Source organism: Salmo salar, chromosome 15, assembly GCF_965601325.2.
Source record: "Salmo salar chromosome 15, fSalSal1, whole genome shotgun sequence".
NCBI classification, from domain to species: Eukaryota; Metazoa; Chordata; class Actinopteri; order Salmoniformes; family Salmonidae; genus Salmo; species Salmo salar.
Window position 1 is genome coordinate 54,317,918 of NC_138305.1, and position 12,892 is coordinate 54,330,809.

Below are 12,892 nucleotides of genomic sequence, written 5' to 3' on the forward strand. Positions count from 1 at the left end.
CTCTAAATAAGAAGGGTGTACTGATAGCGTCGGTAGATCCTCAACGAGCTTGGCCAACACCAAGGCCATGAGCAGGGCAGTCTTGTAGGAAAGGACCTTCAGGTCCACAGACTCCAATGGTTCAAATGGAAGCTCACACAGATTCCAGGACCAACGCCAGGTCCCAAGTCGGTGCCACAGGCTTAGACCCTGGTCCGAGCCGACGCACGCCTTTCAGGAACCGCACCACCAGAGGATGACACCACGGGGTAGAGCTGTCCATCCCTGCATGACACGTTGAAATGGCTGCCATATAATCCTTCAATGTGGAAAAAGAATGGCCCTGTCTTTGCAATAATATCAAAATGTTCACCAAAGAGCTCTGAAAAGGAAAAAATCCCTCAACCTGACACCAACCCTCTTGTAGAGGGCGCACTCGCCGACTGTACAATCGTAATCACATTCGAGGGTAAACCCCTAGCCGTCAAATTCAAGCCCACAGATCCCATATCTGCGGTCAAGTATGCCACTCCTCCCGTCCGCCTGGGACAATAGATCCCGACAACATGGAACCCCCCCAGGCGGATGATTTCCGGGAACCAGGTTTGTCTGGCCAACGGGGAGCCACCAGAATCGACAAGATGGACCCTCTCCACAGGCGCCTGAATCAGATCCATCGGAGGAACACATAGAGCAGGCTCTGAGGCCACTGATAACCCAAAGCATCCTTTCCAACAGAGCGCCCAGAATACTTATTGAAAAGAACAGATGACAATGCTAATTTTCTCGCTATGCGTAAGATCTTTGTAGGTCCTGCCGAACTGGTCCCATATCTGGGCCACCACTAAGGGAAGCAGTCTCCACTCTGTAGCGATAGGACCCCCTGGAAATTAGATCTGCACCCATGTTGAGAGATCTGGGAATATACGTCACCCTAAGCGACAGGAAATGCGCACTGCTTCATATGAGCAGATAATGGGCCAGGTTTAGGAGAGAGAGACCGCGTCCTCCCCCCGCCTGTTGATGTAGCCACAACCGTCCTGTTGTCGGACCTCACCAACACATGCTGGCCCTTTGGAAGGAAACGCCTCGGCGCTAGCAAAACAGTAAGTAGCTCTAGGTAATTGATATGCAGTGCCCTTTGCACGGTAGTGGGGTTTTAGCAAAAAACAAATCCTTCCCAAGACAGGAATCATTAGCTACACAAGCAGAGCAGAAAGTAGTTCGCTTTTAGCAAACACAAAAAACAATCCCAAGACCCAAAACTCGCAGCATCTAGGTGGACAAGTACCTTCATGTGCTTGAAAAGTTTGTAAATTGCGTGACACGTTCTGCCTTCAGACGAACTGAAGAGCAAAGAATTTAGGAATTGGATGCAAGCCCCGATACTATAGCCAGGAATTCAGGGCTTCCGAGAGCGGGCTCAGCTTCCATTGGCCCGTTGGGTACGATTTCAGTTTGCTTCAGGTGAATAGGATTGGTCATTGACTCCTCATAGTATGTTATACCGAGTGAACAACTGAAAGTGAACCAAAAAAATACAATGGCTGCATGGTAAAATCGTTGATTTAAATGATCAATGATGATTTATCAAATCATTTAAGAAATACTAGCCTAAATAAATAAATACTTTATAATTTTGTTGTTTGGACTAAGAAGGTCAGTTCCGCAAGGTTTTCAATTAGCCTATTTTTTTAAAGACAACAATAACTACAAAAATGTTGACAGGGTTTCTGAGGTGATGTCACATGTTGATGGTCTGGAACCTTTTTGAAGGTTCTATAAAGAACCATGCTCATAAGGTTCTAGAACCATTAATAAAAGGTTATTGAACCTTTATGGAGAATGGCTCTATAAAGAACCTTCCTCAATTTCAAATGTTGTATATACTTTTTAACAACCAAACAGGTATTTTTTATTCTGGTTAGCCATATTATATTTTTAAAATTCCATATGTGTTATTATTGTGTTCATAGTCAAATTGAATCAGGTGTACTAGCTCTAGAATAGCAGGGGGTCCCTGAGGTGAGAATTGAGAACCACAAATTTAGTCAACTGTTCTCAAATAACACAAGCGAGTCTTCCACAATACACTGTAACTGGACATATTCATATTTAACTAAGAGCGAAACACAACAGATTAGATAAACTGGAATGACACTCACTAGTTGCACAAAAAGAGGTGTGCAAACCGCGCCCCAAAATATTCTAATGAGCCACCGCCCCTTGAGGGGCTCCAAGTTCTTTGAGTCATTATGGTTCCACAAAGAACCATCAACCTTACCAAAGAACCCTTGAAGAACCCTAATTTCTAATTGTGTAACACACATTCATCAGTCTTCAATCACTATTTTAAAGATAATAATAGGCATTTATCAGAAGAGCAGGCAAAGAAAAGAAGCTAGCTAACAGCTGACAGTTCTCTCCAGGCTCCTCTCGTCTCACCCAGCCAAAACGGGTCTGTTGCTATGGAAACTCACACGCAGCAGAGGTGGGGCAGACAGACGAGCGGTTAACGGAATAAGTTATTTCTGATTTCAGGGTGTTAAAATGAGCACAGGACTGTAATGATCTTTCGTAACAGGACAGGAAAGGTATCGGGTTATTTATATAACTGTTGCGGGATCGAGACAGTGCTGGAAAAAAATTACAAGATGGGAGACGAATTAATTTTCACTCCAGTGCGTCAACCTCTATTCCGAAGCCACATTTAACGTAAATATCACAATAGCCACTTGTATTACACATTAAAGCATAGCTACAAACTATTCAACCATGCAATCAACTTTTAAGACATATTACACTCCTGAATAATAGAACCAAACCATTCACAAGCATGTGCAGACAATGGGTTTATTTTCCTGTCCGTACACATTACATTAGCAGAGTAGAGACCAGCACAGACAACTGTGGGTAATGTTTTAGGCTATTAGTGGGTTGTGTTGTTCTTACCAGTGTTCGCAGGGTCATGCCAATCAACCTGCTATCTGCCAATCACGGGAATGCCTGGAATGTTCTGATACCGGGCAGCCTGGTGGTTGGCGGAGTGGCGTGGAGGGGGGTTGGGCAGGGGGATGGAGCATTGGAAGTTAAGACTGGGTTTAGCCATTGTTCGCTCTCTTATGTCTGGGCTTCACAAGAGAAGGTCACGGTTGGTTTGTAGGCTACCTTTCATTTATTTGGCGTGGGCTATGGCCAAACAGTAGCCTGTGTTAAGTTGGGTTAATAAACTGTCAATTCGTTAACTCCATCCTCTGTCTGGACAATTGTTCGTTTATGATCTAGTCAGGTCATTACAATATGAATATAGAAGTTCAGTAACCTTATTATACAGTGTCATTAATTGTATAATATAGCTATAATACACAGGTAGGTAACGTTAGCTAACAAACTAATAAAAATAATTTCTGCGTCCTCACAATAACAACGCGACGTGCTAGCTGTTAGCTGAATGCAGACATTTTGCTGAACCATAGCTAGATAGCTCTTACGCTAGCATCTTGAAGTTACATTAGAACAAACCACGTTTCATTTTATCAGTATCATGGAAGGTGTCACGTCCTGACCAGTGAAAAGGGTCATTTGCCATAGTAGAATGGTCAGGGCGTGGCAGGGGGGTTGTTTTGTGTGTTTTGGGGTTTGTTTGTTTCTAGGGGAATCTGTTGTAGTTTTCTATTTCTATGTTTCGTTTTCCATGTTTGGCCGAGTATGGTTTCCAATCAGAGGCAGGTGTCTTTCGTTGTCTCTGATTGGAAGCCATACTTAGGCAGCCTGTTTTCCTTTGGGTTTTGTGGGTGGTTATTTTCCGTTTAGTTGTTGTACCTGACGGAACTGTTGGTCGTTTGTTATTTTGTAAAGTGTTGTTTATTAAAGATTTAAGAATGAGCACTATCCACGCTGCGCCTAGGTCTAATCAATACGACGCCTGTGACAGAAGGATTATATTTAGTAAAAGCTAAATAGCGACTGAAAACATTGATAATTCCCTGCTGCTTGCATAACCTTAGCTTTTTCTTTGTTAATTTATGGGTATCAAAGTGGGTCGCAACCTGTCAGAGTAAATTGATAATTATTTCATGAATTACTGGAATTGATTTGGCCAAGTGAAACTGCGCTCTCTGCTTAGCAGCGGTCTCTGCTTAGTTTGGCAGCTGCGCAAGTGGGAGAGGAAGATGCCCTTGTGCTTCGCGGTTTACCGGATATTTTTTCTGCGCTTTCTTGAAGATCACTGCGACACACATTGACCTGTCATTCCCACTCGCCATCACTCACTGCTGTCATCACATGGACTCATGCTAGCCACAAGTTCTGACTGAACTCAATTGTCATGAAACGCAAATACAGCGATGAGTTTCTCTCTCTTTCATACAAACTTTGACAAATAACGAGGAGCGCCCACATTGTGTTTTGTGTGGGGAAGTGCTTTGTAATGAGTCTTTCAAAACGAACAAATTAATAAAACGACACGTCCTGGCCAAACATCCACAGTATGATGGTAAACCCAGGGAATTCTTTCAGAACAGGGCAGAATGCTTCAGGAAACAGTGCTTCCACAGTGGAAAAGTAAGTCAGCTAGCAAGGCATTGTTGTCATTTTATAACAGGCGATGATGAGCAGAAATAAGGGAGTACTAACTCTCATAGTAGTAGATGTGAATTTCTCTTTCAAACAATCCCTTGGCCTTATAGCTAATAGCCAACATTAGCCAAAGCAAACTAGCTAGCTTAGTGCAACCCTTAGAAACAGCACAGATGAAGATGAAAAATGATCAGGCCTACTGTACATCTCACTGTAGAAACTACTGTTGAAAACTAGTCTAGGTTGGAACTGTTGCTGTTAAAATACAAGTAATCATTATTATTCTGAACTGGAATAAAATGATTGAAGCAAGATGCTTTTTGAGGCAAACACACTCACACAGTTCTGGGTTGCTCATCTACAGCAGGAAGCGGTTTCCTGACTAACTGAGGAAGCAGTAGATGTTCTGATCCAGTTTGGCACCACATACCTATGTGAGTCAGGGTTCTCAACTCTGACATACTTAAAAAACAGGTATAGAAACAGTCTCAATGCTGAGCATGACCTCAGTGTTATACTGTCAGAAAATGAGCACAGAATAGACATGCTGGATGAAAGCTTCAACCAGCCACACACCTCTCATTAGGAGTGTGTGTGTGTGTTTTCTGGTTTACATCTGTGTGATGTGATCAATCAGTTTATTCCAGTTCAGAATAAAAAATATGTATTGTATTTTAACAGCAACAGTTCCAACCTAGACTTTCTTTCAACAATCATTTATACAGTAAGATGTACAGTAGGCCTGATAATTTTTCATCTGTACTGTTGCTTAGGGTTGCACTATGAAAAAGCCTGTGTGTGTGTTCTGCTATTCATCTGTGTGATGTGATCAATCATTTTATTCCAGTTTGGAATGAAAATGATTTATTGTATTTTAAGAGCAACAGTTCCAAGCAGTAACAGATATGTAAGAGTGCTTTTAAATGGGGGAAAATAAACATTAATAGATATTTATATGGATATTTAATTTACAGTTTTTTCCAACTGCTTACACACAAAATCTTTTCATGTCACACAATTTTTGAAACCTCTCACTTAAAACTACACACCAAATATCCAAAACCATAAGCTATTTCTCAGCCTTTGACTCAGTTGTCAATTGCATAAAACACTTTTTTCAAAACACTACACACAATTCTCTACCTAAAACACAAAAATCTAACATGAAGTGACTTGCTTTCCTTTTCCAAACACAACCAATCAAAATGCTACACTTATTCACCAGGTCACACACACACTCCTCACATGTGCAAACACTAATTGCTTAACTGATCACTAACCAATCACTGCTTTACTGTAGTATAGGCCTATAAATAGGTCAAAGGTCAGATTGCCTGTTTTGAACAATGGATGCCAACAATGGACAGAGAGCAAGAGGAGGAGTAGGAGGGAGAGGCAGGGGACAACAACAGGGACAAATTCAAAGATGAAGAGGACAAGGGCAAAGAAGAGAAGGAAGGAGAGCCATCTCTGATGAGATTAGGGCAACACTTGTTGATCATGTGATCAACCACGGTTTGACCATGAGAGAGGCTGGACTGAGAGTCCAGCCCAACTTGAGTTGATTTACAGTGGTGTCCATAATTCGAACCTTCAGAAATGAAAACGGGTATGGAACTATCTAATGACAGTAATGTACTGTAAAATACGTATGACTGCATAGTATTGCATAAACATTTGTAACTCTAAGCCATCCATTTACTGCACTGCATTGAATGAGGTTGGTTATCATGCTGTACTACCTTTTTTTGTACATTGTTTACAGTTCCTATGCTGAACACATACCGGTGTTTGAATTCTGTACAGAGTGGAAAGGCAAAGACATCATGGAGGACGAGGACGCTTGTTTACAGATGTACAAGAGACTGCAATTATAAATATGGTTTTAGCCAACAATGCAATTAGGATTTGAGAGATAAGAGAGCATATCTTGAATAATGACACCATATTTAACAACATTAATGCTGTAAGCCTGTCGACAATACAACGCATCCTCCAACGGCACCGAGTGACGATGACACAACTTTACAAGGTGCCATTTGAGAGAAACTCTGTCAGAGTCAAGAATATGCGACATGACTTTGTAGAGGTATGTATGCAACACTACTTCCAGTACTTCAGACAGACCATTTTTACTCATCTGTATATCCTTTTGTCTGTTACATAGAGTATTGGAGTTGGATGCCCATGTAATTCGCCATGAATTTATTTATGTGGATGAGGTTGGCTTCAACCTCACCAAAACCAGGTGCCGCGGAAGAAATGTAATAGGACAGAGGGCAATTACCAATGTCCCTGGACAGCGTGGGGGTAATATAACTGTGTGCTGCCATCACTCAAAACGGGGACCTCCATCACAATGCCACACTGGGTCCGTACAACACCAGCCATATGCTCACTTTTCTAGATGCAATTTACACAGTGCTTGTCCCTGATCCAGATCAGGAGCCTGCTAGATTTGTGGTTTTATGGGACAATGTTTGTTTTCACCGGGCTGTTCTGGTCCAAAACTGGTTTGCCACCCATCCACAATTTGTAGTTTTGTACCTACCCCCATATTCACCTTTTCTAAATCCCATAGAGAAATTCTTCTCAGCCTGGCGCTGGAAAGTGTATGATCGCCAACCCTATGCCCGCATGCCGCTTCTCCAGGCAATGGAGGACGCATGTGGGGATATAGGTTGCCTCTGTCCAAGGTTGGATACGCCATGCTAGGAGATACTTCCCTCGATGTTTGGCAAGAGAAAACGTATCGTGTGATGTGGACGAAGTATTGTGGCCAGACCCAGCCCGGAGAAGAGATGAAGCATAGCTTAGCACTGGTGACTGCCCCCCCCACACCAATTCCTGGACTGCTCCTCCTTGAAACCACTACCCTGCCAACTGCTTGGACAGCTGAACGTGCTTTAAAAGTGTTTTAAATCTGTCTACATTATTTATTTATTGACCTATATGAATGTTTTAGCATGACTGATCAAGATATCTGTGTGATGAGACTGTGGTCTTATGTATGATTTTGTAAATGCAAACCCCTGTATGAAATTAATAGGCTATATGAATGGGTGCTAATTATGATAATATCTGTGATTCAAGTTTCAAATAAAATGAAAGATATATTTGGTAAATCATTTTATTTTTCTTAAAACCTTTTTATATGTTGTATGCAACTGTCTCAGATTGGAGACTAAATACAGGATAACAACATATTTTCATCGCAGTGCTGAATTTTACGCTTTTGTATCCTACAGAAAATGTATGATTTGTTATCTGTTTTAAAATGATTATCTCTAATATGTTTAATATCGTAATAGGAATTTTGATCTAGAAACTTTTAAACATATTTCAAATGGTACTAACAATTCCATTATGCTTCTCCAGTGATGGCTTTACTCATTATCAACATAATGCTCAAGAGAAAAGAGAACTTGATAAACTAATAAATTGAAACTCACGTCATTGTTTCTTCTCTTCTGGCTTATTCCTTCCTTTCAAATGATAAAAGCCTGGTGTTTAGCCCACTGATAAGCAGAAGAGGGGTTGGGTAACTTAAAGAAGTCTCAAGGTATTGCTTGCATGATGTAGCATACCTCATAAGTTGTACACCACACTACATACCAAGAGTTCTTATCTATATTATTCGTAGCCGTCTAGTTACCACAACAGACTGATGCTGGCACTAAGACTGCACTCAACGAGCTGTATAAAGCCATAAGCAAACAAGAAAATGCTCATCCAGAAGTGACGCTCCTAGTGGCCGGGGACTTTAATGCAGGCAAACTTAAATCCGTTTTACCTCATTTCTACCAGCATGTCACATGTGCAACCAGAGGTAAAAAACTCTAGACCACCTATCCTCCACACACAGAGATGCATACAAAGCTCTCCCTCGCCCTCCATAGGGCAGATCTGACCATAATTCTATCCTCTTGATTCCTGCTTACAAGCAAAAACGAAAGCAGGAGGTACCAGTGACTGGCTCAATACAGAAGTGGTCAGATGACATGAATGCTACACTACAGGACTGTTTTGCTAGTACAGACTGGAATATGTTTCAGGATTCATCCAATGGCATTGAGGAGTATACCACCTCAGTCACCGGCTTCATCAATAAGTGCATCGACGACGTCGTCCCTACAGTGACCGTACGTACATATCCCAACAAGAAGCCATGGATTACAGGTAACATACGCACCAAGCTAAAGGCAAGAGCTGCCGCTTTCAATGAGTGGGACACTAATCCGGACACTTATAAGAAATCACGCTATGCTGTCAGACAAACCATCAAACAGGCAAAGCGTCAATACAGGACTAAGATTGAAATCCTACTACACCGGCTCTGACGCTCATAGGATGTGGCAGGGCTTGAAAACTATTACGGACTACAAAGGGAAACCTCGCCTATCAGACAAGCTAAATGCCTTTTATGCTCGCTTTGAGGCAAGCAACACTGAAGCACGCATGAGAGCACCAGCTGTTCCAGACAACTGTGTGATAACGCTCTCCGTAGCCAATGTGAGCAACATTCCAGGACGTGTACTCAAAGCACGTGTGGACCAACTGGCAAGTGTTTTCACTGACATTTTCAACCTCTCCCTGACCGAGTCTGTAATACCTACATGTTTCAAATGGTGGTCACACCAGATACTGACTGATTTTCTGATCCTTTTTTAAAGGTATCTGTGACCATCTGTATTCCGTGTCATGACGTTTCCCTGTTGGTGAGGTTTATGACCCCCAATAAATACCTTTCCCCCTTTTCTCTCTCTACTCTATAGAATGGACTCTTGGAAAGCCCTTTGTTAACATAGAGAGAGTATGGTAACATCAAAAGGTTGGGAACGGAACAATATTTAGGTAATCCAACCAGTTGAAAGTATCCGTTAGTACTTAAAGAATATGATGTCAGATCAGTTGTCGTCTGAGACATTATTGCCGATGATAGGACGACATAAATTATATCTTGGAAAGTCTACACATTCTAGTTATCATATTCACATGGAATTGTTGTGCAATTTAAATGTTTAAATATTAAACTATTTGTGAAAAGATGAAATGTAATTTTAGTTTTTAAAATGAGAGAATTGTTTTCATAAGTAAAATATGCTCACTCAGTGGCCATGCCCACATGAATAGGCATTGGTTTGAACCAACCCCTTTTCTACATTTCTATAAGATCCCCCATGACCCAATTCACAGCAGACTAAGCCAACCCCAGCGTGAGCTGTGGTTGCTAGTGGTTTAACGACTACAACCTAACAAAATTAGCATTGTGTTCCCGATGACGTGAGGACTGATGTCCATACGTTTAAAAGGGCTAATTTCAACATGGAGGTGACAATCGCCATGCTGGAAGGATGAATTTTGACTATACCAGCCAGAATATAGCATGAGTTTATAGTATGGCAACGTGGTAGGAACTTTGAACTCTTATTCACTAAAGAAGTGATACATCCTAGATGTCGAGTTATCAGCAGCAGCTGTAAACGTGCGTGGCCTAGGAAAGGACGGACCCTCTTCAGAACGACAGGGTACTACAACGTATCCGTTCTACCACACAACAACAGGGTACTACAACGTATTTGTTCTACCACACAACGACAGGGTACTACAACGTATCCGTTCTACCACACAACGACAGGGTACTACAACGTATTTGTTCTACCACACAACGACAGGGTACTACAACGTATCCGTTCTACCACACGACAACAGGGTACTACAACGTATTCTTTTACCACAAAACGACAGGGTACTACAACGTATCCGCCCATAAATATTATTCAAAGGACAAGGGAGATCTCTGCTGTGCAACCAAACCTTCCATCTTCGACCAATCTATCGAAGTGCAGCTCAGAGTAAATATATTTCTTGCATTTTCCGAATGGGAGGTTATTTAGAATGCATAAGATTCTGTATTTACGATAGCATAGCTTCATAAGGTCCGATAGAGATCCAATCCTTTTGTTCCTCAGTCTTCCTGCTCTTTCATTGAAACCCAACCCCCTTTCTTTGTGTAACCAGCCGTCATATCGGTTTTGTCCACTAGGGTCATTTTATTTGATGACATAATTAGTAATCAATGCATGATCCATCCTGAGTATATGTAATTCTGTGTGATTATTTAGGAATTGACTAAATAAATAATTAAACCAAATTTTGTATTGCTGATTCAACTTGTTAGCCAGGGTTTGTGAAGATAACCAAGAATTTTAAGACGTTCAGATGAGACTGAATAAGGTGACGATTAATAATTGACTGCTATTGATATAAAAGATCACCAGGTCTTTAAGAGTTTATTTGGAAGACAACAGCTCTATAAACATTCCTAGTTAATTGCATTTACATGATTAGTTTAATCAGGTAATGTTAATTACAGAGAATTGATTTGATAAAATACCATGTTATATATCATTTAATCCATAGTAAAGACACAACACAAGTCATGTGAAATCCATAGGTTCAGGCCAAATGAATTTATTTAAATTGACTGATTTCCTTATATGAACAGCAACTCAGTAAAATCTTTGAAATTGTTGCATGTTACATTTATATTTTCCCCAACATCTCTTTACATTGCGTATGCATATTCGGTGGTCTGATTGTGTCCAGACTATCAGATTCCGAACAAATGCCCATCTGAACCTAATGCAAGCACAATGTGACTTTCGTGCATTCAGATCTAATGCAGCTTGAAGTAACCGGATGACAGAAGTCGCATTTAAGTGCCGGGTGTAACCAAGGCCATAGATGCTACATATCCATTACTTTGAGTATATTATATACCTAAATGTGTTTCTTTCTGTGTTGCAGGGGCAGTCAAGAAATGGAACGGCAAGGCCACAGAACATGACATTCGCAGAGCTGTGGGAGGCCACCTCAAGCATGCCCCTGGTAGAGCCGGGGGGGTGGTGTTTGCCATGCCGTCACCAAACGCCTTCAACAGGCTTGAAAAGTGGGATTGATCTGTTTGTCTTTGTTTGATACATTTTTTTGTTTCAGTTTTCAGAAGTTAAATCCTTTGACATTTTTCATTTTCAGCTAAAATGTACTGAAGTGGTTAAAATGTGATTAACTTACACTGAGTGGACAAAACATTAAGAGCACCTTTTTTACGCTCAGAACAGCCTCATTTTGTCAGGGCATGGACTCTACAAGGTGTCGAAAGCGTTCCATAGGGCTGATAGACCATGCTGACTGCAATGCTTCCCACAGTTGTGTCAAGTTGGCTGGATGTCCTTTGGGTGATGGACTATTTTTGATACACATGGGAAACGGTTGTGAAAAACCCAGCAGCGTTGGAGTTCTTGACACAAACCAGTGCGCCTGGCACCTACTACAATACCCAGTTCAAGGGTACTTAAATATTTTGTCTTGCTCATTGAATGGCACACATACACAATCCATGTCACAGTTGTCGCAAGGCTTAAAAATCCTTCTTTAACCTGTCTCCCCTTCATCTACACGGATTGAAGTGGATTTAACAAGTGACATCAATAAGTGATAATTAGCTTTCACCTGATCAGTCTGTCATGGAAAGAGCAGGCGTCCATAACGTTTTGTACACTCATTGTACATACCATGCACAATTTTGACAAGGTGGAAGATACATACTGAATTTAAACTGTTTTTCATTCTAAGATGGACCAAGATATGTGTTGGTTTTTCACATATTTATCATCGGTTTTGCAAAAGTTGGTTGATTAGCCAGTTCATTGGTCTTCTAATATGTTGATGCCATTGATTAAAAGAGCAGGAATAGGATGCAATGTCCAACCCAAAATATAAGTTGTTTTACTCCAACAATATAATTGTACAAATAAATTCTCAGTTGGTAAATATGAAATATCAAAACCGAATGCAAACCCCTTTGTTGATATGTATTGGCAATAATTAATTTAATGGTAAGGCATGGAATAAAAGAAAATGTATATTTTGTCACGCTGGATGTTTGAAATATGAGTAGGTGATTTGAGTCATGCTTCTCCAGTAGTGGAATAAAGACAATTAGCACTTGAAATTAAAATTGTTGTCATTTAGCAGACATTCTTATCCAGAGCAACTTACAGTTGGTGCATTCATCTTAAGGTAGCTAGGAGAGACAACCATATACAGTGCATTCGGAATGTATTCATACCCCTTCACTTTTTCCATATTTTGTCACGTTACAGCCTTATTCTAAAACAGGTTTTTAGACATTTTTAAAAATGTATATGAAATATTTAACAGAAATACCGTATTTACATAAGTATTCATACCCTTTGCGATGAGAATCAAAATGGAGCTCAGGTGTATCCTGTTTCCATTGATCATCCTTGAAATGTTTCTACAACTTCAT